The sequence below is a fragment of the Mustela erminea genome, chromosome 10, assembly GCF_009829155.1.
Source record: "Mustela erminea isolate mMusErm1 chromosome 10, mMusErm1.Pri, whole genome shotgun sequence".
Lineage (NCBI taxonomy): Eukaryota > Metazoa > Chordata > Mammalia > Carnivora > Mustelidae > Mustela > Mustela erminea.
In genome coordinates this window covers 28942214-28964887 of record NC_045623.1, presented here as the reverse complement: position 1 = coordinate 28964887, position 22674 = coordinate 28942214, and the positions used below count along the sequence as shown (strand labels likewise).

General features: G+C 42.4%; 1 long non-coding RNA gene across 1 annotated transcript in view; it reads right to left on the bottom strand.

Moving 5' to 3' along the window:
• The window catches only part of LOC116567815, a 58261-nt gene extending 39313 nt beyond the window's left edge, over positions 1–18948 (bottom strand). Inside the window, exons 1-3 of the long non-coding RNA XR_004276351.1 lie at positions 18831–18948; positions 11318–11436; positions 8373–8447 (exon numbers count right to left, since the gene is read on the bottom strand). This is a non-coding gene — a long non-coding RNA (uncharacterized LOC116567815). The remainder of the gene's footprint in view (positions 1–8372; positions 8448–11317; positions 11437–18830) is intronic.
• Between the last annotated feature and the right edge of the window lie 3726 nt (positions 18949–22674).

Here is a 22674-nt window from a genome sequence, read left to right as displayed (position 1 = left end):
TGATGCTGCTGATCTGCTGATTACATGTTAAGTAGCATTGACATCGACATTGGAGCAAACTTCACAATTTCCTATGCATTTGGGTTTCCTTCTAGCCATCTCCCCGCAATCCCTTGTATTACACATTTGACATAGGTTCCTGCTATACACCCTTGCCTACTCCATTCCAAGGAGCTGGCCTCTATACTGTTTTTTGAGCACTCCATACATGATCCTACCCCAGGATCTTTGCACTTGCTTTTTCTTTTGCCTAGAATGCTTTTACCCCTAGAAAGCCATGTAACTCATACCTTCTTTTGCTTCAAGCTACTCAGATGTCACCTTTGCAGTGACACCTTCCCGACTACTCCCATCCCTAGCACTCTGTATTACTTTCTAGAGTGTTTATCGCTTCGTAATATGGCAGGCAGTTACTCATATTTAATTTGTTCATTGTCAATTCTGAGGATAGATCTTCATCTTCTCACCATATTCCCAGTATCGAGGACAGTGCCAGCCATAGAGCAGGCCCCTAAAAAGTAGTTTCTGAAGGAATGGAGACAAGGAGGGAAGGAGAGAGCAAAATCAAGGACTCTGCCACCTTGTAAACCCAGATTTTCTTATAAACAGAAGAAAACTTGTTTTTGTTTACTTAAGTGAGAAAATAAGAATATATTTTCAAACCCTTAATATATTTATTTAACTTTGAGAAGTTAAAAAAATTGTAGAAAAGCACAAGGAAATCACCCAGGTATGTATCACACACAACTAACAATTGTTCCCATTTTGTCAGATTTACTTCAGTATTTAATACAATAAATAAAATTGTTAACTTTCCATGCCTATTGTCTTGTTTCGCTTGCCAGCTCCCTGGTGGGGAGAGGGTGGAGAACCCTCTGTCACGAATGTCGAGTATTTTCTTCTAGTCAGTGTAAATAAATCTTATGCAGTATTATGCATCTCAAAAAACACAACTTGATGCAAAAAGAAACTTGCCGAATGAATTTTTATAGTACAATGTACTTACTTGAAATATACACCCACAACTATATCCTGTTCAGTCATTAAACTGAAACTTCTTTAAGTAGAAGAGAGCACGTGGATTAAGTTTTAGAAAGATCAGTACTATTTAAGAATAACTCTCCATAAAGGAAATCTTTATAATGGAGAGAAAATAATGATCTAACCCTGTTTAAGATGATGGCACTTTCATTTTACATGTTCTGTTGAGTTTGTGAGGATTTTAAAAAACTTTATGGTGATAAGATCTAGAGAAATGCTAACATAGGTGGGTTTGATTTTATTCATTGATATAATTGTGCAGTTGAAAGAAGCCCTTGGAATGAATTAGATGCATGATTGATTAATGATTAACTTCATTCATTCTTGGTGTACCGTACCTGGGGATAAAGCTTTCTGTACTATGTTTGTTTGCAGAACTCTATTTAGCAAACCTTTGGTCTTGGTGACTATATAAATTGGCAATTACATGCACTTTAAACAGAGGAATATTGTGTTGAATTAAATTGTACAGTGGTTTGGTTTGAACTGGGCTCATGCTAGCAAGTCTTTTGCTTATTAAATCTGTGCAGTAGGTATAAAATCTTTATATTATCTGAAGAGTTTTACTCTTTTACAAAACAAGCACATTATCAGATGGTTTCTCAGAGTGTGAAAAGAATAAGAAATTAAAATGTATTTGAATCATGAATCACATTTGATAGCATATGTTCTTTTCTCTTTGCCTCGTTTATGCATGAGGCTCAGTACTGGGAAGTGTGTCCAAAGGCTGCTGTGAAAGTATCCCTCATGTCTAAGGAAGGAGGAAGACAGGCTCAAGGACTCTGGGGTTTTGCTCAATGCTGCCTCTTGCAGGCAGGAAATATTTCTTTACCCGTTCATACTTTTCTTTAAATTTCCCTAGAGTTTGCCTTCAATTCTGAAATATTTGCATTTAAAATATACATTTATTTAAAGTTCCTAGTTAAGTCAACTCACTTTAAAAAAAAAAATTTATTTGAGAGAGAGAGATATCATGAGTTGGCGGGGGGGTGGGCGGCAGAGGGAGAGGAGCAGACTCTCCTACTGAACAGGGAGTCTGTCGCCAGGACTCCAGCCCAGGACACGGTGATCATGACTTGAGCTGAAGGCGGAAGCTTAACCGACAGAGCCACCCAAGTGCCCCTAATTCACTTTTTTATCCTCAAATCTTGACACAAAATGGATACTCCAAAGAACATGAACCCTGTTTATCCTGGCATTCTGTCACATTTCCTGGTTGATGGGAACAGTAGGGTGATAAACAAGACTGTCAAGTATTATGTTAAGTTTGAGAAAAAATCGTATTTTCACTGCCTAATTAATTATGCTTAAAGTTATCTTACTTGCAATTGATTTGAGATTTTTGTTTTTTAAGCCAGTTGTTTTCATCTGTCTGTCTTGGTTTGTCCATTTATAAAATGCAGCAAGAAAAATACTATGAGTTCCCTCAATTAAGGTAACCACATACGAAATTATATGAGCAACTGCTGACATTCATTGTTTGTTGACGGTGTGTCCAGGCACTGTTCAATGGCTCAGTGTGCTGCTTTTGGATTCATTTTTTTCCTCACAACTGCTGCGTGTGGCAGCCGCTTTTGTCATATTCACATTTAGAGTAAGAGTCCACAATGCTAGGAGGTCAGGAGATCACTTTACTAAAGTACAGAATTTTTTAGGAATTCTCATAATCATGACTCAATAAGTTTTGGAAGTCCTGCTTATTATGTAATACTGGAGAGTCACAATGACAATATAATATAAGCTCTGGAAAGTGTTGCAGTGAAAAATAATAATAATAATAATCTTTCCTTAATTTTGTTAAATCAAAAATTTCCTAAAATAAGTTGATCCCAGTGCCCCTTTCCCTTGCTCCCTCCTGCAGAATAGCATTAGTACCTCTCAGAATTGGTGTCCTCAGAACAAACTTGGAGGATTAGCTGACACAGCTCTACGGTTCTGGAAAGGGACGATGGGGCCTGCATGATTGGGGACAGGAAGCCTTAATCATGATATTCCAAAAACTGAGGGAGCAGTTTGCTTGCTGAATCTTTGGCATGGCTCTTTGGAGAGAAAGAAAGGTAGTTAATTCAACACAGATGAGAATCTATCCATAAATTAATGATAGCTGAGAATTAGGGGAGATTTTTCAATTTAATCAAATAAACGTCGAGCACTTCCTATGTGCCAGATGCTGTTCTAGATATTGGGAACATAACAATGAGTAAAACAGACATGTATCCTTGACCTTATGGAGGAGATGAGGCATAAACAAAATAATTAAGTAAATTACCTATTACATGAGAAAGAGAATTATCTGAAACCCAATTTTTTAGATTTCTGATAAAATGCTTCCAGAATACTTTGCTAAACAGAGCTGAGGCATAGCAGGGGTGAGACAATAGGAAGATCCACCCCAGGGCAAGCCAGAAGGGCACGCGCTATCCAGAGAGTAACAAAACAGTGATGGATTGGACAAAAAGTCCGTTCTAATGATCACCACATAAGTTCTGCTTCTAATGATCACCGTACTTTTAAACAATGCGAGCAACAGAACGTTCTTCCTTGAGAAAAACTTTTGTTGATCCGTAGGTCTAAACAGTTAGTATGGTTACTGTTCAGTGTTAATAACCATGTAAGCTCCAAGGAGCCTACACTTACTACTTTTCCCCACCCCCCACCTTCCCCTCTCTCCTCTCCCCTCCCCCCTCCTTCTTTTTCTTCTTCTTTCAAGATTTTACTTACTTAATTGAAAGAAAGCACAAGTTGGGAGGGGGAGCAAGACAGAGAGGGACAAGCAGACTCCCCGCTGAGTAGGGACTCAATTCTAGCGCTCTGAGATCATGACCTGAGCAGAAGGCAGATGCTTAGCCCACTGAGCCACCCAGGAGCCCCTCACTACCTATTCTTTAATAAACATTGTATTGTACATGAAAATTAGTGTAGACGATTCCTACTTGTTTGTTTGTTTGTTTTTTAAAGATTTTATTTATTTATTTGACAGACAGAGACCACAAGTAGGCAGAGAGGCAGGCAGAGAGGCAGGCAGAGAGAGGAAGGGAAGCAGGTTCCCTGCTGAGCAGAGAGCCCGATGCAGGGCTCCATCCCAGGATCCTGGGATCATGACCTGAGCTGAAGGCAGAGGCTTAACCCACTGAGCCACCCAGGTGACCCTAGACGATTCCTACTTGTAAAGTGTTCTGCCCCACCCCCCTGAACAAGGAAATGCGGAGTTATTAGCGTGTGCTTCAGCGGCAGCGCATATCTTCTATCCCCTATTTAGTCTGTAAATAGTAGGTTTGACAGAAACAACAAGAGCTGAGTGATGGTTGAGACAAAGAAATAGAACTCAGGTTGTATCAGTTCTGTCCTTCCTTAGGACCAGATTTTCTCTGTGTTTGCAATTTAAAACGACGAAACAGAGCGTGAGTAGTGAAGCAGCATGTTTTTGCTTGCTAAGTGAAAACTCGAGTTCATACATGAGATATTCTATCTCGTGTGAATAGTATCTTTAAAATAGAAATTTGATTTTAGAAAATTCTTATTTATTTATTTTTCTGTCTCTCATCTTTATTGTGGGCTTATCCAAAGTGTTCAGGGAAGGATCCTGTGCTCTGGTCTCAGTCACTGATGGACAGGAAATCCAGGTTAATCCCAAAGGGCCAGGTGGTGGGAAGATGTGGGTTGCCTGCCCTTCCCCTGACCTGCAGATGCGCCATCACTACCCTCATGCGATTTCCAATACTTGCCTTGTTTTTAAAGAAAATTTTTTTTTTAAGATTTTATTTATTTATTTGACAGACAGAGATCACAAGTAGGTAGAGAGGCAGGCAGAGAGAGGAAGGGAAGCAGGTTCCCTGCTGAGCAGAGAGCCCGATGCGGGGCTCGATCCCAGGACCCTGGGATTATGACCGAGCTGAAGGCAGAGGCTTTAACCCACTGAACCACCCAGGCGCCCCTTAAAAAAAATTCTTATTATTTGTCATTAAACTGCAATTTGTTCATTTCTGAGGAAAACACTATGTGGATATAACCTTTTCTCTTTTTTCCCCCAAATACATAAATGTGATGAAGTTATTAACCCATTGCTTTCATTCCATTTTTTTTTTTAAAGATTTTTTTTATTTATTTGACAGAGAGAAATCACAAGTAGATGGAGAGGCAGGCAGAGAGAGAGAGAGGGAAGCAGGCTCCCTGCTGAGCAGAGAGCCCGATGCAGGACTCGATCCCAGGACCCTGAGATCATGACCTGAGCCGAAGGCAGCGGCTTAACCCACTGAGCCACCCAGGCGCCCTTTCATTCCATTTTTGTACTGATATTTATTTCATTTTTGTTTTGTTCATTGTTATATTGTATTGCTGGCATGTGTATGGATAGAAAGATCGATGAAAGAAAATGTCCACAGTTTCTGATTCTCCTCTGATCATTATTATTATTAATTTCCTGACTATTTCTAAAATGAATTCTATTGTAGGGAGGAGAGAGAAAAAATGATCTGCTCTGAGTGTTAAATACACTAGTTATGTCACTGCTTTTGAATAAGATTAAGGTTCCCTTTTGGAAAAGTTAGATTTATCTGCTCAGCTAATCATCTGTCTTGTGACAGGCCTAATAACTTTTAACCAGACATCCTTTATTGTACCTAGTCTAACAATATTATCTAACCACTTTCCCTGGCTAGAAATGTGTCTCACAAGAGAGAAATCTTGGAATTGGCTTTCTCAGGAGGCTTTTCCCTTGTGGCGCCTTTGAAATGACACTTGGTCCTGAGTTTACAATTAAGTAGCCTAAAAAGTTGCTTTACATTCACTTAACGAGTCTATTGATAAAAAACAGAAAGCAAGAGCAGTGAAGGAAATGCAGGAGTTTACCATGCAAGTATCTGCAGGAAGAGTATTCCAAATAGAGGGAATCACATGTGCAAATGCCCGGAGGTAAAGAATTGCTGGTGAGCTTGAGAGAAAGGCAAAAGGCCAGTGTGGCTGGTGTGGAGCAAGTGAGGGGTTTGGTAGGAGATGTCCTTGTGGGGAATTGTAAGGACTGCAGAGGTCCTGTCACTTCTCAGATGTCGTTCCTTATTTATGATCCTTTTTAAAGCCGTGTATTTTTCCTCCACTCCTGGGGTGGTTTCTTCATGTAAATTCATATCATATCAAGTTTTAGTCACACCTCTTAATATTCTGCTTTGTCCTAAATCTTTGGTTTCTAGTCTTATTCACCTTTTCTTGAGTTTTAGCTGCTTCAGGGCACAGGTGTACTTTATCTGCCTTTGTAATCTCATTCATTCACTTATCCATTAGAAATTTATCGAGCACTTACTATGTGCCAGGAACTGTCCTAGGCCCCTATTAAAGAGTATAATCTTGAAAGCTATGTCACCCCGAAAGATGCCACCCCCAAATATGCTACTTTGGCATAATGATTTTACTGAGCTGTAGGTATTTGAAAAGTGGCAATGCAGGAAGGGGCTTTCTCCTTTCTCCTTTCTCTGGTTTTCTCCTGCACATCCTTATCTGCCCAAAGACACAACCTCCAAAAAGAGCTCAGTTGTCATTAATGGCCTCTTAAGAGTTTCATCAAGATTGTCTCTTGTCACAGGAGAGGAGACTGGAAGTTAATATCCCACCCAAAGTTTGTCACAAACTATCACACCTCCTATCAATTTTTCTGAGGGCTTGGTCATCTTCCTTAAAAACCATTCACTGTCCTCTAAGTTGCCTGTAAACTCTCCTTCCTTTCTCTAGTAAGATGGTTTTTAAGTCTGAATTCTAAGCTACTTCTTTGAGTTACTCATTTTCCCTTATGTGTCTCCCATGTAAACATGTGGTATACCTGTTAATCACTGTCTATTTGTTTTCTGTTATTTTATTAATATGCTTTTCATTGGAGGGGTCACAGCCAAAAATTCAGAGAGGTAGAGGGAAAATTATTTTTCCTTCCCTACATCTTCTACTCTCAAGGAACTCATCATTTACAGGAAGACATGAGTAAAGCAAGTATTTACAGCACAATATAAAAGGTATCATTGAAACACAGGGCATCTCACAGAGGAACTAGAGAAAGGACAGTTGTGATCAGGGAAGACTCTCAGAAGAAGGTGATGATTTAACTGCACCCAGAGTCCACTGGAGGAATTCTCTCTTACTGAGATTGTGTTTTGAGGTAACTCTCCTGTAGCATAGGGGTGTGGGTGGGGGAGGGAATGTGCAGTCTTTTTGCTTTTGAATAAGGCTTCCTAAAACTGTCAAAGGCCCTTCTGAGCAGCTCAGGCTGCTGAAGCCTTGGGTCCTGTTACTGGGAGGGACATGGTCATCAGTCTTAACCCTTTTTTGGCTCAGTTCTTTCTTTCCTGGTTGGAATGTCCTTTTCTACTCAACCAATGTTTTTCAGCAGTCTGACTCCAATAACTCAGGGTGAATTATTTCAGGGGACTTGGCATCCCTATAGTTTTGGAATGTTTTTGGTTCACAGTGAGATTTTTATTCTGAGGGTAAGAAAGAATTTTGAGCTGCATCTCATGAATATTCACAACCTTCCTGTGAAGCTAATAGCCAACTTGAAATCATTTGAATGTATTGTTTTATTTTTGTAGATATAAAAATGGAGACACAGGTTGGGTAAATGCCTTTGCTAGTGTCCCATGGTTAGTTGATGACTGAAGTGGGAGCAGATCTGCAGATTAATAATTTGGGGTCATTGTCCATTAGCCTGTGCCAGCTGGCCTGGAGCCAAAGACCTTACCTTATCATAACTGCAAATTTCTACACTTTTTTGTTTAAAATGCAGAAAAATAATGATGCATTAATTTGCATTACGTGTTGTTATTGTTGCTTTTATGTGTATGTGCACGTGTGTGTGAGTTTTTCTTTTTTCTTTTTTTGAGTGAAAAAAGAGGTCTGTGTGCATGTATTATGCTTGACTTGGAGACTCTACACTGAGGGCGTTCATTTGAATGACTGCGTAATTACTCACCCTATTAAGTGCTTTGAGGGTATTTGTTTTGTTTTAATATTCAAGCACCCATAACACCTCCAGCCAACAATAGGAAGTTATTTACTGTGTCATATATCTTAAAGTACTTTGAAAGTATTAACTTACTCTTCACTCTCAGCTTTCAGGAAGATGACAGTATTGCCTATTTTCTTATGTTCCGGGGATAAGCCTTTGTAAATGAGACAGCCTGCTGCCAGTGCTCAGTGAAGAGCCTGGCTAGTGCTTCGTAAGGCCCAAGATGGCGTCCCCTCTGGGATAAAACACATACTTGTAGAGTTTCCCAGCTTGTTGTAAGCAAAAAGCTGTAACTTGAAGGAACCAGGGGAAGACAAGAGTAGAGAATTATCTTGATTCTCCTCACCCGCTGGAGTTTGGATGGTCTTGGGCTGGATTGAAACTCCTCTACCTGCAGGAACAAGATCTTGTCCAGGTCAACCTTTTAAAAAAAAAAACAAAATGAAACAAAACAAAACATTGACTGGGGGAGAGAGGTTTTCTCTAGGATGTTCTTCAAAGTGTTGTTGAGCAGGGTAAGTTGCTCTGGTGAGAAAAAGATCTCCCAGCCAAAAGATCTCCCGCAGCATTATTTAAATTCCATTCAGGAGCTACATTCTTTAAATTTGAATTCAGCTTCTCTTGAGCTCCCTGACTTGAGTACTCAAGAAGTATCTGTAGATTTATTCATTTCTTTGGGTTAAGTGATTGCCCTCTCATTTGGCCTCTTTAAAATGCAGGCTCCCTGGGGAGATAGCACATTAAGCTGTTAATATTTACACCTTAGCGGCTGTAGATTTATAACATTCTTCTCTGATGAGGGGCTATTCAAGCAGCAAAGGGGGATTGAATTGATGCTTGAGTGAGAGGTGCTGAAAATGGGGAAAACATTTAATCCCTCCCCCAGTTTGGGGCCTGGAAGGAGTGGTGTGGGTGAGGTGGGTGGATTGGCTGAGGGCGTTGGTGCCTCTGAAGTTGGATGCTGGGAGTTGGAGACCAGGAGACACAGGGGAGAGAAAGAACTAGAACTATGTAAGAGATGCTGTTTAGTCTGGGTCCTCTTTGGAGTGGACTTCAGGCTGGGTTGGACAAATCAGAGATTGACTAGAGGAAATGTTTATGAGGACAAGGGGTAGAGCCAGCAGGCCAAGAGCCTGGTCTGACCTGAGTGAATGAGAGAAGGAAAGAAAGTTGGGTGGAAGAATCTTAGGCCACTGGGGAGACCTGTCCGAGGTGTTGCCTGTCTTCCTGGGATGGCCTTGCTTTAACGTCCCTGTTGTGGTCCGTTGTGAGCTGGGAGCAGGCAGGAGGAAGCACAGCTTCCTTGTGAACATGGTGATGGATTTCTGAGGACAGCCACTGGACTTCACTCATTTTTGCAGCTTGCAAGCAGCAGCAGAGATCTGAGGGGTCGTATTGTTGTGGTCAGGGAAGCCTGCCTGGAGCTCTTCCTGTGTGGGCCACACAGTGTGGAGTGGAGTTGCCAGGGCCATAGCCTGCATTTGGAATGGCCAGAAGGGAAATGAAAGGAAAACAGAGACCTCTGAAGACACACCCATTCTATGGTAGGCTGCAGTGTTGGGAGTGGGCAGAATGCCCACGCATTATTATTGGTCCAACTTTTAGCTCTGCTGCTTGTTAGCCGCATGGCCTTGAGAAAGATACTTTAGATCTCTGAACCTCAGTTTCCCCGTCAGTAATATGGGGATAATAATACTCATCTTGCAGGAGGCTGGGCGGATAAAGGGGGATGATGTCTGTGCTATGCCTACCCCAGAGCAGACATTCCACAAGGGGGCAGTGTTTGTGACTCTGTTTCAGGGTTGACTTAGATTTTCTGTTTGCTCAATACCTTGTGTTTTAAAAATGTGCTTAAATATGCTTTTGCGGTAACAGGAGCATGCTTATAGATCCATCAATTGCCATATTTTGGAAGAAGACCCTGAAGGGGTATGCATCTGTGTGGTCAGGCGAAAACTCCAAGATGTGAACAAGCTCATTTTCTGTGTCAGCATGCCTTAGGCTAATTTAGTTTGGGACCACAAGGGAATTTAGCAGAAGCTACTCTATTTGGTGGCTGCTTTTTTGGACACATGTTCAAGGTGTCTTTTAACATGTCAGGATGACCAAGTTATCCCTGGTAAGAGGAGTGGCATGGGGTAGCAAAAAAGAACAGGAATCAAAAGGTAATGACAAGTCATTTGTGTAAAGCACTTCACAGTTTATAAGGTACTTTTGTGAAAATTGGGCTTCAGGATATGATAGGTAATAGCATTCCATGCCAAAAATACGGAAACTGAAGTACTGGAAGTCTCGATATGCATAAGAATGTCTGTGTTATGCGTGCCTTGAAAGGCACAGGAAGAAATCAGGGACCCATTATGAACACTCTCCCAGAAGCAAGTCAGGGTACTTTGTAGCACTTCAACAGAATCACAAGCATGAATCTTGGTGTGGGGATGGGAGACTATTCTTTGGGGCTAGTCACTGGACCTGTCCTTGAGATTAGTGTATTCCCAAAATTTGCTTTGGAAAACTACCAAATGTGGTTTTAAGCAAATTTAAAGTGCTTTTAAAGAGCTATTTCTTGGCAAATAAGGATAATAGCTATGCCAATCATTTGCCCATTTGCTTTCAACTTTATTCCCTGCCCTTCTAAATCCTGACCTACATTGGAGGAAACTACATGTTCCTGGCTCCTGTGACTTTTTAGGTTGTAAAGCGATTTTGATGTCGGCAGGCCAGTTCCGAGGACCTAGAGGGGGTCCTGCAGGACCAGCCAAAAGGGTCCTTGGCTTCACATTGGATGAAAATCAAATGTGAGCCATCAGGAGGCAAAAGCAGAGTTTATTAAAGACATAGCAGATACAAATGGACCATCATCTGGGAGACTCGGAAAGGAAAGGAGCATGGGTCTGGTCTTTGTTCCGGGACTGGGAGTTTTTATTTTATTTTATTTTTATTTATTTTTAAATTGTATTTATTTGTTTGATAGATCACAAGTAGGCAGAGAGGCAGGCAGAGAGAGAGAGGAGGAAGCAGGCTCCCAGGGCTCGATCCCAGGACCCTGGTACCTGAGCCGAAGACAGAGGCCTTAACCCACTGAGCCACCCAGGTGCCTCGGGACTGGGGGTTTTTATTGATGATTGTGGTCTGGTGCAGGTGTCCTCTTGGGCATCTAGGAACTGGTCAGAACGAGGACAAGGTCCAGCTGTCCATCATAAGTCATTTATTCCCTGAAACAAGGGGTCATGATTTCAAGATGTTTAACAGTGGGTTGGAATACACATGTGATAGCTTCACCATTCTCACCTGGTCCTTCCTCAGATGTTCTCTCTTCTACAGAGACCATTAACTCCTTGTTGCTTACGAGGAGGGCAGGCACTATTTGCATTCTGAGTCTTGTATAGAGTGCAGAGCTGGTGCAGGTCCTAGCAAGAAGAGAAGCCGGATAAGGAACAAAGGGGAAACAACAACAACAACAAAACCCACAGCTTTTTCGCTAACGAGGTGCCTTGGGCTTCCCTGTCTCATAATTAAGATGAGTATTTACCCTGCTTTGTTGCCACTGAACTGGGGAGACCATGGGGCCTGGGGCCTTGAACCAGCCAGACCCAAAGGAGTCAGGAAAGGTTCTTGGTCTTGTCACCAGAATAGATTAAAAGACGACACGCAGCACCATGGACAAGCAGGGACACAAGCAGGGAAATTTATTAAAGCGAAAGCCACCCTCTTCAGAGACAAAAGAGCAGGTAAGAGAGAGAGAGAGACAGACAGACAGACAGACATCTCAGGGGGTTGGGTTTCTATCTTTTATTGACAGTTGCTAAGTAGGCAGCAGAATATTCATTGCCTGGGGTGGGATGATGCTTTTTCTTCCCAGTTTATTGGGGGGGGGTAGTTTCCCCACATGGCATTCGCCATCTAGATCCTGCCTTCTTGTGACGTGCTGCCAGAACACGTGTGCCTCTGACGTTCCACATACCTGGCCGGGACTTCCTCGTCGCTGACCTCTGGGTATGCTGTTAAAACCTAACTAACTGCCTACCAGAACACCTTACAGGTGAGCAAGGAGAAACCTGAAGCGCCAGAAGTATAAGGCAATCCGTCCAAGGTCAAACAACTAGCGAGGAGCTGTGCTGGGCTTTAAAGGCAGGCGCTCAGGTTGACCCCGTGTCACAGTGCGTCTTACGATGGCCTCCAGGATCTCCTCACCTGCCACTTAATGGTACATTTCCTTCATAGGTGGTAACTTTGTTTCAGTTTTATTTTTAATCTTGCTCCCCCCCCTTCTCTCCCTTCCTTTCTTCATTTTTAAAGATTTCACTTATTTAGAGAGAGAGTGTGAGCAAGGGGAGGGTCATAGGGAGAGGAAGAGAGAATCTCAAGCAAATTTCACGCTAAGGGCGGAGCTGACTAGGGACTTGGTCCCATGACCCTGAGATCATGACCCCAGCGGAAATCAAGAGTCCCACTCTCAACCGACTGAGCCATGGCGCCCCTGTTTCATTTCTGATTAAAAAAGCAATCTGGCAGCACCTGGGTGGTTTAGTCGGTTGAGTGTGGGACTCTTGACTATGGCACAGGTCATGATCTCTGAGCTGTGGGAACCAGCCCCGTATTAGGCTTAGCACAAGTCAGCTTGATTCTTTCTCCCTCCGCCTCTGCCCCTGCTTGTGTGCTTCCTCCTCCCCGAATAAATCTTAAAAACAAACAAAAAACCTAAACTCTTGGCAGGATTATAGAAATAATAGAAAACAGAAAAAAATCTCACATTTAATAAAACCTTTATCTAGCACTTGTTATTAATATGTGGGCAATTTTTTCTTCCAGTCCTTTTTCCTACAGAATAAAATACCTTTGAAACTGTTTTTGTATAATTTGAGGAGAAAGTTGGCTATTATCAGGGCTTATGTCTTGCAAATACAAGCATGTGAAAAGAGAAACTAATATATAATTAAAATGTTGTGCTCTGTTGACTGCATTGCCCCAAAAGTTTGCTCGCATGAGGCACTATAGATATTTGGCCAGGTAGACCTAAGGTTAAAGAGGAAGTGTAAAATCAGCAAAACACGGGCCCTGTGCATACCCTGGAAATGTGCCTACTAAATCTTATTCAGTGTGTGTCAGACTCCTTACATTTCGGTTTTCCCAGAAGATGACTTTGGGATGAAATACTGGAGCTCTTTCAACTGGAACAAAACATTCTCTATTTGTTATACCAATAATGCTTTAACTTCTTGCATTTTACTAGTGTTCTCCACCTGAATTCTCCCTATCCACCTAGAAAAGCAAAACCCAGCAATAATTCAAACCCCTGAGGTCTGTTATGAAAAACATGTGCAGCAGAATGGCTGCATGGTAAGGTAGGCGCCAGGGAGGAAATCCTGAGTTTTATTTCCTGACCTATCTCTGCTACTCTGTCATGTGGTGAGTGGTTCACTCCACTCTTTGCCTTGCTACAGTGTTTCCAGAGAGTCTGGCAGGTTCTTTTGTGAAGGTGTTGGGGGAATGTGGAGGATTAAAGGAGGAACCATGTTTGATGCTTGTTGTGCCCTGTTTCAGGTTGGACTCAATTCTGAATCCTAAAAATGAACTATCACTTCGAGGCAGTCATTTGGGATGCTTTTGTGAGTTTAAAGGTTTGCCTTGAGATTCGCCCTAAATTACAAAGGTTTGTACCCATTCATCAGTCTTGAAGACTTTTTTAGAGGTGTCATTGTGCTTAGGTAGGTTTTCTTTCTGTCCTACAGTTTTTAGTTTCCTCCATGATTGCCCTGTTTACTCTGCCCCCTCCCCAAGGACTGTCTCAACAATTACTTTGACGTAAGGTATGAGGAAGAAGGTGATTAAGGTGGCCAGAGGCATCTGCCTGGATGGGTATGGATGGATCTCACCAGTGACATAGGGAAATTGTAGAGCTGGTAGATGTTCCATCAGGAGGAAGAGAAGGAAAAGAGGAAGCAGGGCCCAAAGGCATCATTGAAAACTGCAGGTGGGAGTGAGAGGCAGATCCTTGACCTAGACATAACTAAAAGAGACTGATGAGGACTGTATACTTTGTTCCAAGAGGCTGCTTAATTGAAATCATGAGGTCAGGGCTGGAAAAAAGAATCAGCTGCAGTCTCTTTGTGGCAAATAAAGATCTTATGAGGAAACACAGATAAGCCTGGGATCAAGGAATTGGAACAAGGAAAGTTCTTGATTCCAGCTTTTATTGTGTTAGCTCATTGCAATCTCTGGCACTGATGAAGATCTCTGGTGGGGTATATATACAAATAAAATGACTTCATTATTTTCTGGGCTGGTGGAGGAGGAATCAGAAATCTGGTACTTTGTAAGACCATGGGATAATCAAACAAGAACATTCCCTAGGATGGTCTGTTGGAACATAGCAAACATTTTCTTAAAACCCCCATTTTTCCTGTTTCTCTTGAGATTTCTCATAGTTCCATGTTCAGGTTTTTTTTGTGTGTATTTATATATTTTTTGTCTGTTTGTAGTTTCTTTCAGAAATAGTTGTTTCTTGGTGACTGTGTTACACACTGATATATTATGTCCAGTACAATGGACACCTGTTATTTGGGAGACCAAGAATGCCCTTTCCTTGATTCCCCTTACTAGGGGATAGTACACCTCTTATGATAGAGACCAGATCATGTCACCCAAATCCATTTCCTCTTCCTCCTGTGCTCCTTGTGGAGAAGTCATCTGGCCAGAACTGTGTCATGAGCAGGACATAAACTTTCATCATGTTAAACCACAGAGACATAGGGACTTATCAGTTGCCAGTAATTAGCATTACCCTAACTTAAACATCTTCTTTTTTGGGAAGTGCTTTTCTTCTCCACACATACAGTCAAAGCCGTGTTCTTAAAGTCCACAGCTCATCTCCCATACCCAGATACTTAATTGATTCAAAGGTGGCATCTGAACCAAACTGAGCCAACTAGTATCCTATCCCAGGATTTACGAAGTCAAACCAAGAGAGATAATCAGGTCTTCTCTAGTGCTGGAAGATGTAAGATGTTAAGTCAAAAACCATCAGGAGTTAATGTGAGGGAAAATCGACACAGAGAAAGCCAGAGAGAAGAGGGCAAGGGGGAGACAGATAGGAGGGAGATGGAGAGAAGATGAGAGAGACTTCTTTTTGGACTCTGTGAGTCCTCTCGACATTTGCCCACCTTACATCTCTGTTCTTTCCATGATTTAGGTGTGATATTCTCTAATATTTTCCCAGTACATTCTCATTTGTTTTCTAAGCAAGTCTGGGTTAGTTTCTGCAATTTCTCTTGAGATTTGACCAAAACTATAGTGGCCAGCCCATGTCATAGATGGTTGCTTATTGAACCGTAATTTTATGTTCAAGTTTATTATAATAGACTCAATCTCCAATGAATATTTAATATTTAAATATACTTATTCACAGGCATGTGTTTCTCCCACCTTCTTGGGGAGGGTTTTATGCTGTTATTCAGGAATGGATAGTTCATAGTGAGGGAGAACAGACTTTGAGGAGCCCAAGACAGAGAAGGCGTGGGCAAAGCAGTAGGGCAGTGAGGACAAGCAATGATCAAAGCCGAGATTTTGCTATGTTGGAGAGGAGAGAGAAGAACAACCTTCAGGTATTTCTGTGAGGCAGATATTTGTGATTTGGGCGCCATTTTGTCTGAAGGCAAAGGGCTCCCCACATGCTGGATACCAGGGACGGGTCACACTGTAATTTATCCCAGCCAAGAGGAAAGCCATAGCTCTTCTTAGGTATCCGTAATGAACCATTTCTGTAGCACGGCAAGGTTCAGCTCAGGACAGGGGGCCACCCAGACGTACCTCAAATGTTTCTGCTAGAATTCAGATAATCACATTTGAAGACACTATACTGCCTCACATCAGGGGTGAGAAGTGTATGTGCAAAATAGTGTACGCTCTGAAGGGCTGGGAGGAGAGTTCCCTGGCATTGCAGAGGAGGGCTGTAATGAGGAGTGCCTTCCTGCTGAGAAGCACCAGGATGCGTTTATTGATTGGAGGTGAATGCAGGGAATGTAAAGTTGGGGAGTTTTGCACTTTAATCTGACATCTGTCATTCCTGGAAGAATGAACCGTTCAAAGTAAAACCTTATCCATATTGATGTGTAAGAAGAACTCCGGGTTAGGAAAGATGGGGCCCATGAGATCTGCACTGGGAGAGCTAAGACGGAGCAAATGTCTTCCCAGGAGTCTTAACTTGTGGACCAAGAGAACTGCCCTGTTGGGAAAGCAGCTAATAGAATGCCGGGCGCAAAATGGAGATTCGAAAAGCGTTCGTACTCTTCTCCTTTCAAAGAGTAGAGGAAGCTTCGAAAGCACGCACAGGAAAAATAGGTGAGAAAACCATAGATATGTGGTTCTGGTGTGCCGAGAAGTTGAATTTTCCATTTGGAGAGAGGAAATTTTGGGGGTGGGTGGGTGGTGGGAGATGAGGAAGTGAACATAGAGTAGTTGCATTCTTCTTATTTTTTTAACTCTCAGCTTTGTAGAAGGTGAAGAGGCCACCCAGACCCAGGCTCCCCTGATCTCCCTGCACCTCTGCGGTTTTTGGCAATGTTGCTATTTGGCCCAGCAGCCCAAATCCGCATGCCCCGGCAACCCGGCTTTATAAGGTGTAGCTGGTCTCAGGCCCTGTCTCAGGTAAGTAATGGGCACTTTGGGCTGCAATTTCTATTCCTGAATAGGCCTCCTATCTCAGAGTCATGCTTCAACAAACACTCAATTAAAAGGAAAAAACCTCTGGGTGATGGAAGGCACCCTATTACTGAGAAGCAGGGGATGTTTACTGAAGAAAGCGACTTCTCCCTAGTTACTAGTAGCCTAGCGAAGATTTATGAGCCAGTTTGTCCCACAGCAATCAAACTTGAAATGTGAAGTTTAAACTGGTGCGTTTTTTTAATCAACAAAACAAACTAGGTCATGAGAGTTGCTTAGAATTAGGAATTAGGCAAAGCAATGGAGTGTTAAGGCCGTGGCTAAGAAGGAGCTAGGCCTGGGGTGGTTGTGGTGGGAAGATTCCCTAATTTGAGCACCAGACACCTACAAATGAGAAGTCGATATTATTTTTTTTATTAAATGCCCACTCACAGCTCACAACCGTCTGAAAAAATACATTTTCTCTTTGGAATACAGGAGTAATCAGAATTTATTCACGAGGGCTGTCTCTGAGAGTTTTGATGTCCAAGGGCAATCCTGTCTGATTGATACCGCTCAAATGGCAATATTGTTTGAAGAAATGTAGTTAGAGAGATGGCAATTTAAAGGCTGTAAAAAGTTACAGGCAAAGTGAGTGTAACGTTCCGTGCTGATTTCTGACACACGATACTACACAGTCCTGAATTGCCAGTAACTTGTCAGTTTCGTTTTCCCTAAGATGGAGGGTCTGAAAGGAAAAGGAGGAGCAAATGTGCATTTCAGGTGTCTTAAATACACCACAGTTAACTATTTTTTCCCTGGAGGACTCTGTGGCAAATGAGAGTTCTGGTATCTGTTAATAAACCATGGTCACTTCTGACACGGGTGTTTCTTTGAGAAATAGATGTTTTCACTCAAATGGGACTTTGTAAGTAGGGACTCTGAGCAGTCCTCTCTCCTTGGCCCCAAAGGGGGCTCTCCTGACAGAGAGTTGCCTGCATGTCACCATGTGTGTTCTGAGCAAAGCATTCTCTTCACTGCTCTGTCTCAAATCCAGCATTGCCTGTGGCATGCTCTCTAAGGAAGCCTTAGGGGTTGAGAAATTTAAAAAATGGAGGGAGGTGTGTGGGGGACAGGAATTAAAACATTAAAACTTGTTCAGTCACTTTAAAATTCTCAACATGTTTTCTTATTTGGCCCAAACCAAAACAAAGTCATCCACCGGTCGCTGTGCTAAAAATAATGGGCCCAGGCACTATATACCCTTGAAGCAAGCAGGTCACACAGTAGGAGATTTCTGTGGGGTGAAGCCTGGAGGCTAAGGGAAAGTGTCACGGAGGAGTTGAAAACAGCACCACCTCAGTGAGTGAGAAGTGTAGGAATCCAAGGTGAAACTGCCAGTTGAAAATGGTCTTTTCAGGGGCGCCTGGGTGGCTCAGTGGGTTAAAGCCTCTGCCTTCAGCTCAGGTCATGATCCCAGGGTCCTGGGATCGAGTCCTGCATTGGACTCTCTGCTCAGCAGGGGAGCCTGCTTTCCCCTCTCTCTCTCTCTGCCTGCCTCTCTGCCTACATGTGACCTCTTTCTCTGTTAAATAAATTTAAAAAAACAAAAACAAAAAGAAAATGGTCTTTTCAAAAGGCCTGGATTGGGGGCCATAGCTGGAGCGTTCCTTCAGTAATGAAGCCTCCATCAGCCCCATCCCTATTACTCCTGCTGGCCTTGGATCACCCAGCAGTGTACCACATTGGATGCTGGGTGCCAGAAATAAAAGGGGGAACAACACACCCGCAATTCCTCTCCTGAGGGGGCTTATAGTCTAAACGAGGAGAAAGGTAGGCCCAAGTAAATAGCACCCAAAATAATTCCAAGTTGTGATAGAGTGCTGTGGAGAAAACAATCAAAATTCTGAGCTAGGGGATCCCATGAAGGGACATGATTTTCAAAAAGAGGACGGGCTATACTTTTGGAGACACTGACACACAAACAGATGTGCTGTATGAGGAGGAGGGATTGCAAAGTCTGCTGGGGGAGAGGTTGGTGAACTACTGAAAGAAGGCAGTATGGTTGGAGAGCAGTACGCCTCTGGAACAATAAAACAAAATGGAACAACAACAACAATGAGAAAACCCAACCGTGGCCATAAGTTCCATTTTAGTCACTCACCTATCCTCACAGTACTCTTCACACTCCCTAGGCTTCCACTGGAATGTCCTTTTAGGGAATCTGTCTTCTTTACAAGTGACAGAAACCCAAACTGAACTAACTTGGGCAATAAAGGGGAGTTACTGAATTGTTAGCAAGTGAGGGTGCAGCGGACTCTGAGACTGTCATGGAACCTGGAACCCGAGGATAAGGGTCATTAAGGCTCCCTTTCTTTTTCTCTCACATGGGTCTCCTTCATTTCCCTCCAGCAGACAGGCTTATCCCGCAGATGACCAAGAAGTAGTGCTGCCAACAGCAGCCTGGGAGTTCCTACTGGTACCCTTTCCAAATTTGCCACCAGAGAGGAAGGGGGCGGTCTTCTCTTAGTTCCAGTTTGACTCACCCTGGGTGAAGGCTCTGCTTTCCTTGGCCTGGGTCACATTCCTCCAAGGAGAAAGGGTGCCATGAGGAGCAGGCTGGGGGAAAGAGCATCACCCCTACAGAGTGAGATGTGTGTGTGTGTGTGTGTGTGTGTGTGTGTGTGATGTTCACATGGGAGTGTGTATGAGTACATGTGGGAAAGTGTAATCTGGGTGTGTGAGTATGTATGTGTGTTTCAGTGTATTCTGACAATACATGGGTGTGTGTGTATATGTGAGTATGTTGGAGAGTTTGCTCTCCTGGAGCAATTCATATGCATGTATGTGTGTAAGGGTATGTGTATGAGTCTGTGTGAATGGGAGTTTGTGTATGTGTGATTGTGTGTGTGTACGGGCATACACGTGTATGTGAATTTGTGAGTATAGGTGCATATGTAAGTGTTATGGGTTTGTGTCCCAATTATATGGGACCTTATTTAGAGACAGGGTCTTTAAGAGGTAATCAGATTACAATGAGGTCATTAGGATGGGCCTTAATCCAATATGGCCAGTATCCTTATAAAATGGAAAACTTTTGACTCAGTGAAAGTCAAAGAAGGAAGATAATGTGAAAAGATCCAGGGGGAAGATAGCCATTTCCAGGCCAGGAACAGATTCTTCCTCTCAGACATCAGAAAGAACCAACAACTCTTTCCATGCCTTGATTTCCAACTTCTAGCTCCAGAACTTTGAGACAATATGTTTCTGTTGTTTAAGCCCAATTTGTGGGATTTTGTTGTGGCAGCCCTAGCAAACTAATACAGTGAGTACGTGTATGACTATGGGTATCTGGGTATCAGTGTGTGTGTGTGCATGTGTGGAGATTGAGAGTTGACTGCCGTCACAATCAAAAAGGGTCCATCATGCCTTCTATTATCTAATCCTAGTCACATTCAATAGCCCGTCAGAAATCTCCCTCTTCCTGAACATCTTTTATGGATTCTAAGTTCTCTAGGAGCAGTTCATGCTTTCCACCTATTAATTGTGTGATTCACAGTCACCTTGAGGGAAAGAACCTTCCTCATTATTTGCTGAATCTCCAATATTTGTCATATTGCACATAATAAATACTCAAATAATATTAATTTTGTTACTTAACCTTTTATTTGAAATTTTTACTGTGAAGTGAAACAAATCCAGAAGAGTATATAAACAAGACTTTATAGGCCAATGTCTGATCACAGAATTAACTCTGTGTCACTACTGCACACGGGTGGGGGGAGAGAGCCAGTACTGCCAGTGTTATGAAGGCCCTGCCCCTGCTACACAGCCTCTTCTGGTTGTTTATCTTCCATTCCCCTCAAGGGTAGCCATCCTCCTGATGTTTATGATCATCACCCTGTTGGTTTTCTTGATAGTTTAACCACATGAGCTGGCATTCCTAAATATCATTGTTGAGTTTTCTTGGCCCCTAGGGAAAAGGTGTTGACCCTCACCAGTAATCAAGAAAATGCAAATCAAAAACATGATGTCACAACACTACACATGCTGGCTGATGAAAACAAAGATGACTGGTAGTAGCCACAGGGAGGTTAAAAACAGGAGATTGAAACACAGCTGAGAATATATGTATATAAACAGTTTAGAAAAGTTGGGCTTTGTCTCAAGTTGAACTTCTACAAGCCCTATGATCCCATAATTCCCAACAGAATTGCATGCACATGTGCACTGAAGGCATGCACATAAATATTCATGGCAGCATAATTGGTAATAATTATGTGATGGGAAAAATGTGTTTTGCTTTTTGTTTGGCACAACCTGATTATTAGTGACGTTAAACACCTTCTCATGGTTATTGGTCCTCAGTGGTGTGGATTCTTTGATTGTTCCAAAGTCTGCAGAGATTCCTGTTAGATATCTAAGTGGAGATGTCCTGTAGGGAGTTGGATGTATGTGGAGTTTATGGGAGAAGCCAGAGGATACAGACATGCACTTGGGGCCATAACACATAGATAGTGCTAAAAGTAATAGAAGAGGGAAGATCATTTGAGGGGTATGAGTATTGATAGAGAAGAGGTCCGAGGACTGAGTCTCGGGTAGGAGTAAGGAATCCAGTATATGAGAGTGGGAGGTAACAGACAGGGAGGTAAGAAGAAAACCAGAAACATATGATGTTCCAAGTATAAGGGGGAGAAAAATGTTCCAAGAAAAAGAGAGCGGTAAGTTATCAAATGATGCTGGAAAGCCAAATTAGATGAAGACCAAGAAAAGTCTTCCAAGTTTGGCAATATACAGAGCTCATTAGAGATCTTAAAAGGAGTGGATTTAGTGAAATGGAGGACATGTTAACCCCAGTGGAAGGGGTTTGAGAAAGAATGAGGAGTGAAAAATTGGGTATAGAGAGCATGTACACTCTTTTAGATAGTTCTGCTATGGATAGGAGCCAAGAAATGGCGAGTGGGCATTGACAGGACCAAGGAAAGATGCAGGGCCAAGGAAAGGCTTCTTTTTTCTTCAAAATATTACAATGTGTTTGCTGATATATATGATCTGGTAGGTGGCCAAACATGCTTACTCAGGAGATACTGGAGATTGCTGCTGTTTCTAAGTCCTTGAGCAGTCAAGAGGGGATGGGTCCACTGCCTAAGGGAAGGGAGAGGCCTCAGAAAGGACATACAGTTCAGTTACCATTATAAGAGGGCAAGTGAAATGTGTGCCCAGTGGGAGATAGGATGTATGATTGGCTGCAGGTTATGAAGGTTCCCTTCTGTGTGTTTCTTTTTCTTTTTTTTTTTTTTTTTAACTACAAGAGGAAATGAAGTCGTCACCTGAGGGAAGAATGTATAAGATGTGTTGAGTTCTAAGCGAAGAAGAGTGTGTGAGATATACTTGTCTCAGAGGGGAGGAGAATGAATTCACTAGGACAGTATGCTGGAATTCCTGCTTAATGTGGAGGGCACAGTTGATGTTTGTGGTCGTGGTTTTAAAGTGGGCTTAGTTAGAAGGGTATAGACTTTTCCCTGACATTTAGTGTTGGTTTGGGTGTAGGCAGAAAGCTGAATTTAGCCAGGGTTGCCATTTTGTCAGCTGAATCTCTGGTGGGAGAGATGAGCAGGAGAGCCGGGAGAGTTTATGAGGGGATGATTTTAGACACGGACCGTGGAATTTAAGCTGAGCATGGAGGGAAGTGAGAACCTGATGGGCAGGGCAAGAGCGGTGAGACCAATGATTTGGATATACTAAAGGAGCCAAAGCATTGGAGTTCAAGTTAAAAAAGAATTGTGCTGAAAAGATCATGGGTTATAATTGTGAAAGGGATACTTGAAGTTGAAAATTTGAAGTGAAAATTATTGGTGATGAAAAGGAAGAGGGTGTGGTCATGAAGGTGAGTGGCTGGGGTGGGATACAGGATAATTCCAATGGATGGAAAAAAAAAAAAAAGAAAAAAATTCAAGGATCTATGTCGCTATGAAACCCACCAAAAAATATCACAGAAATAAAAGTGT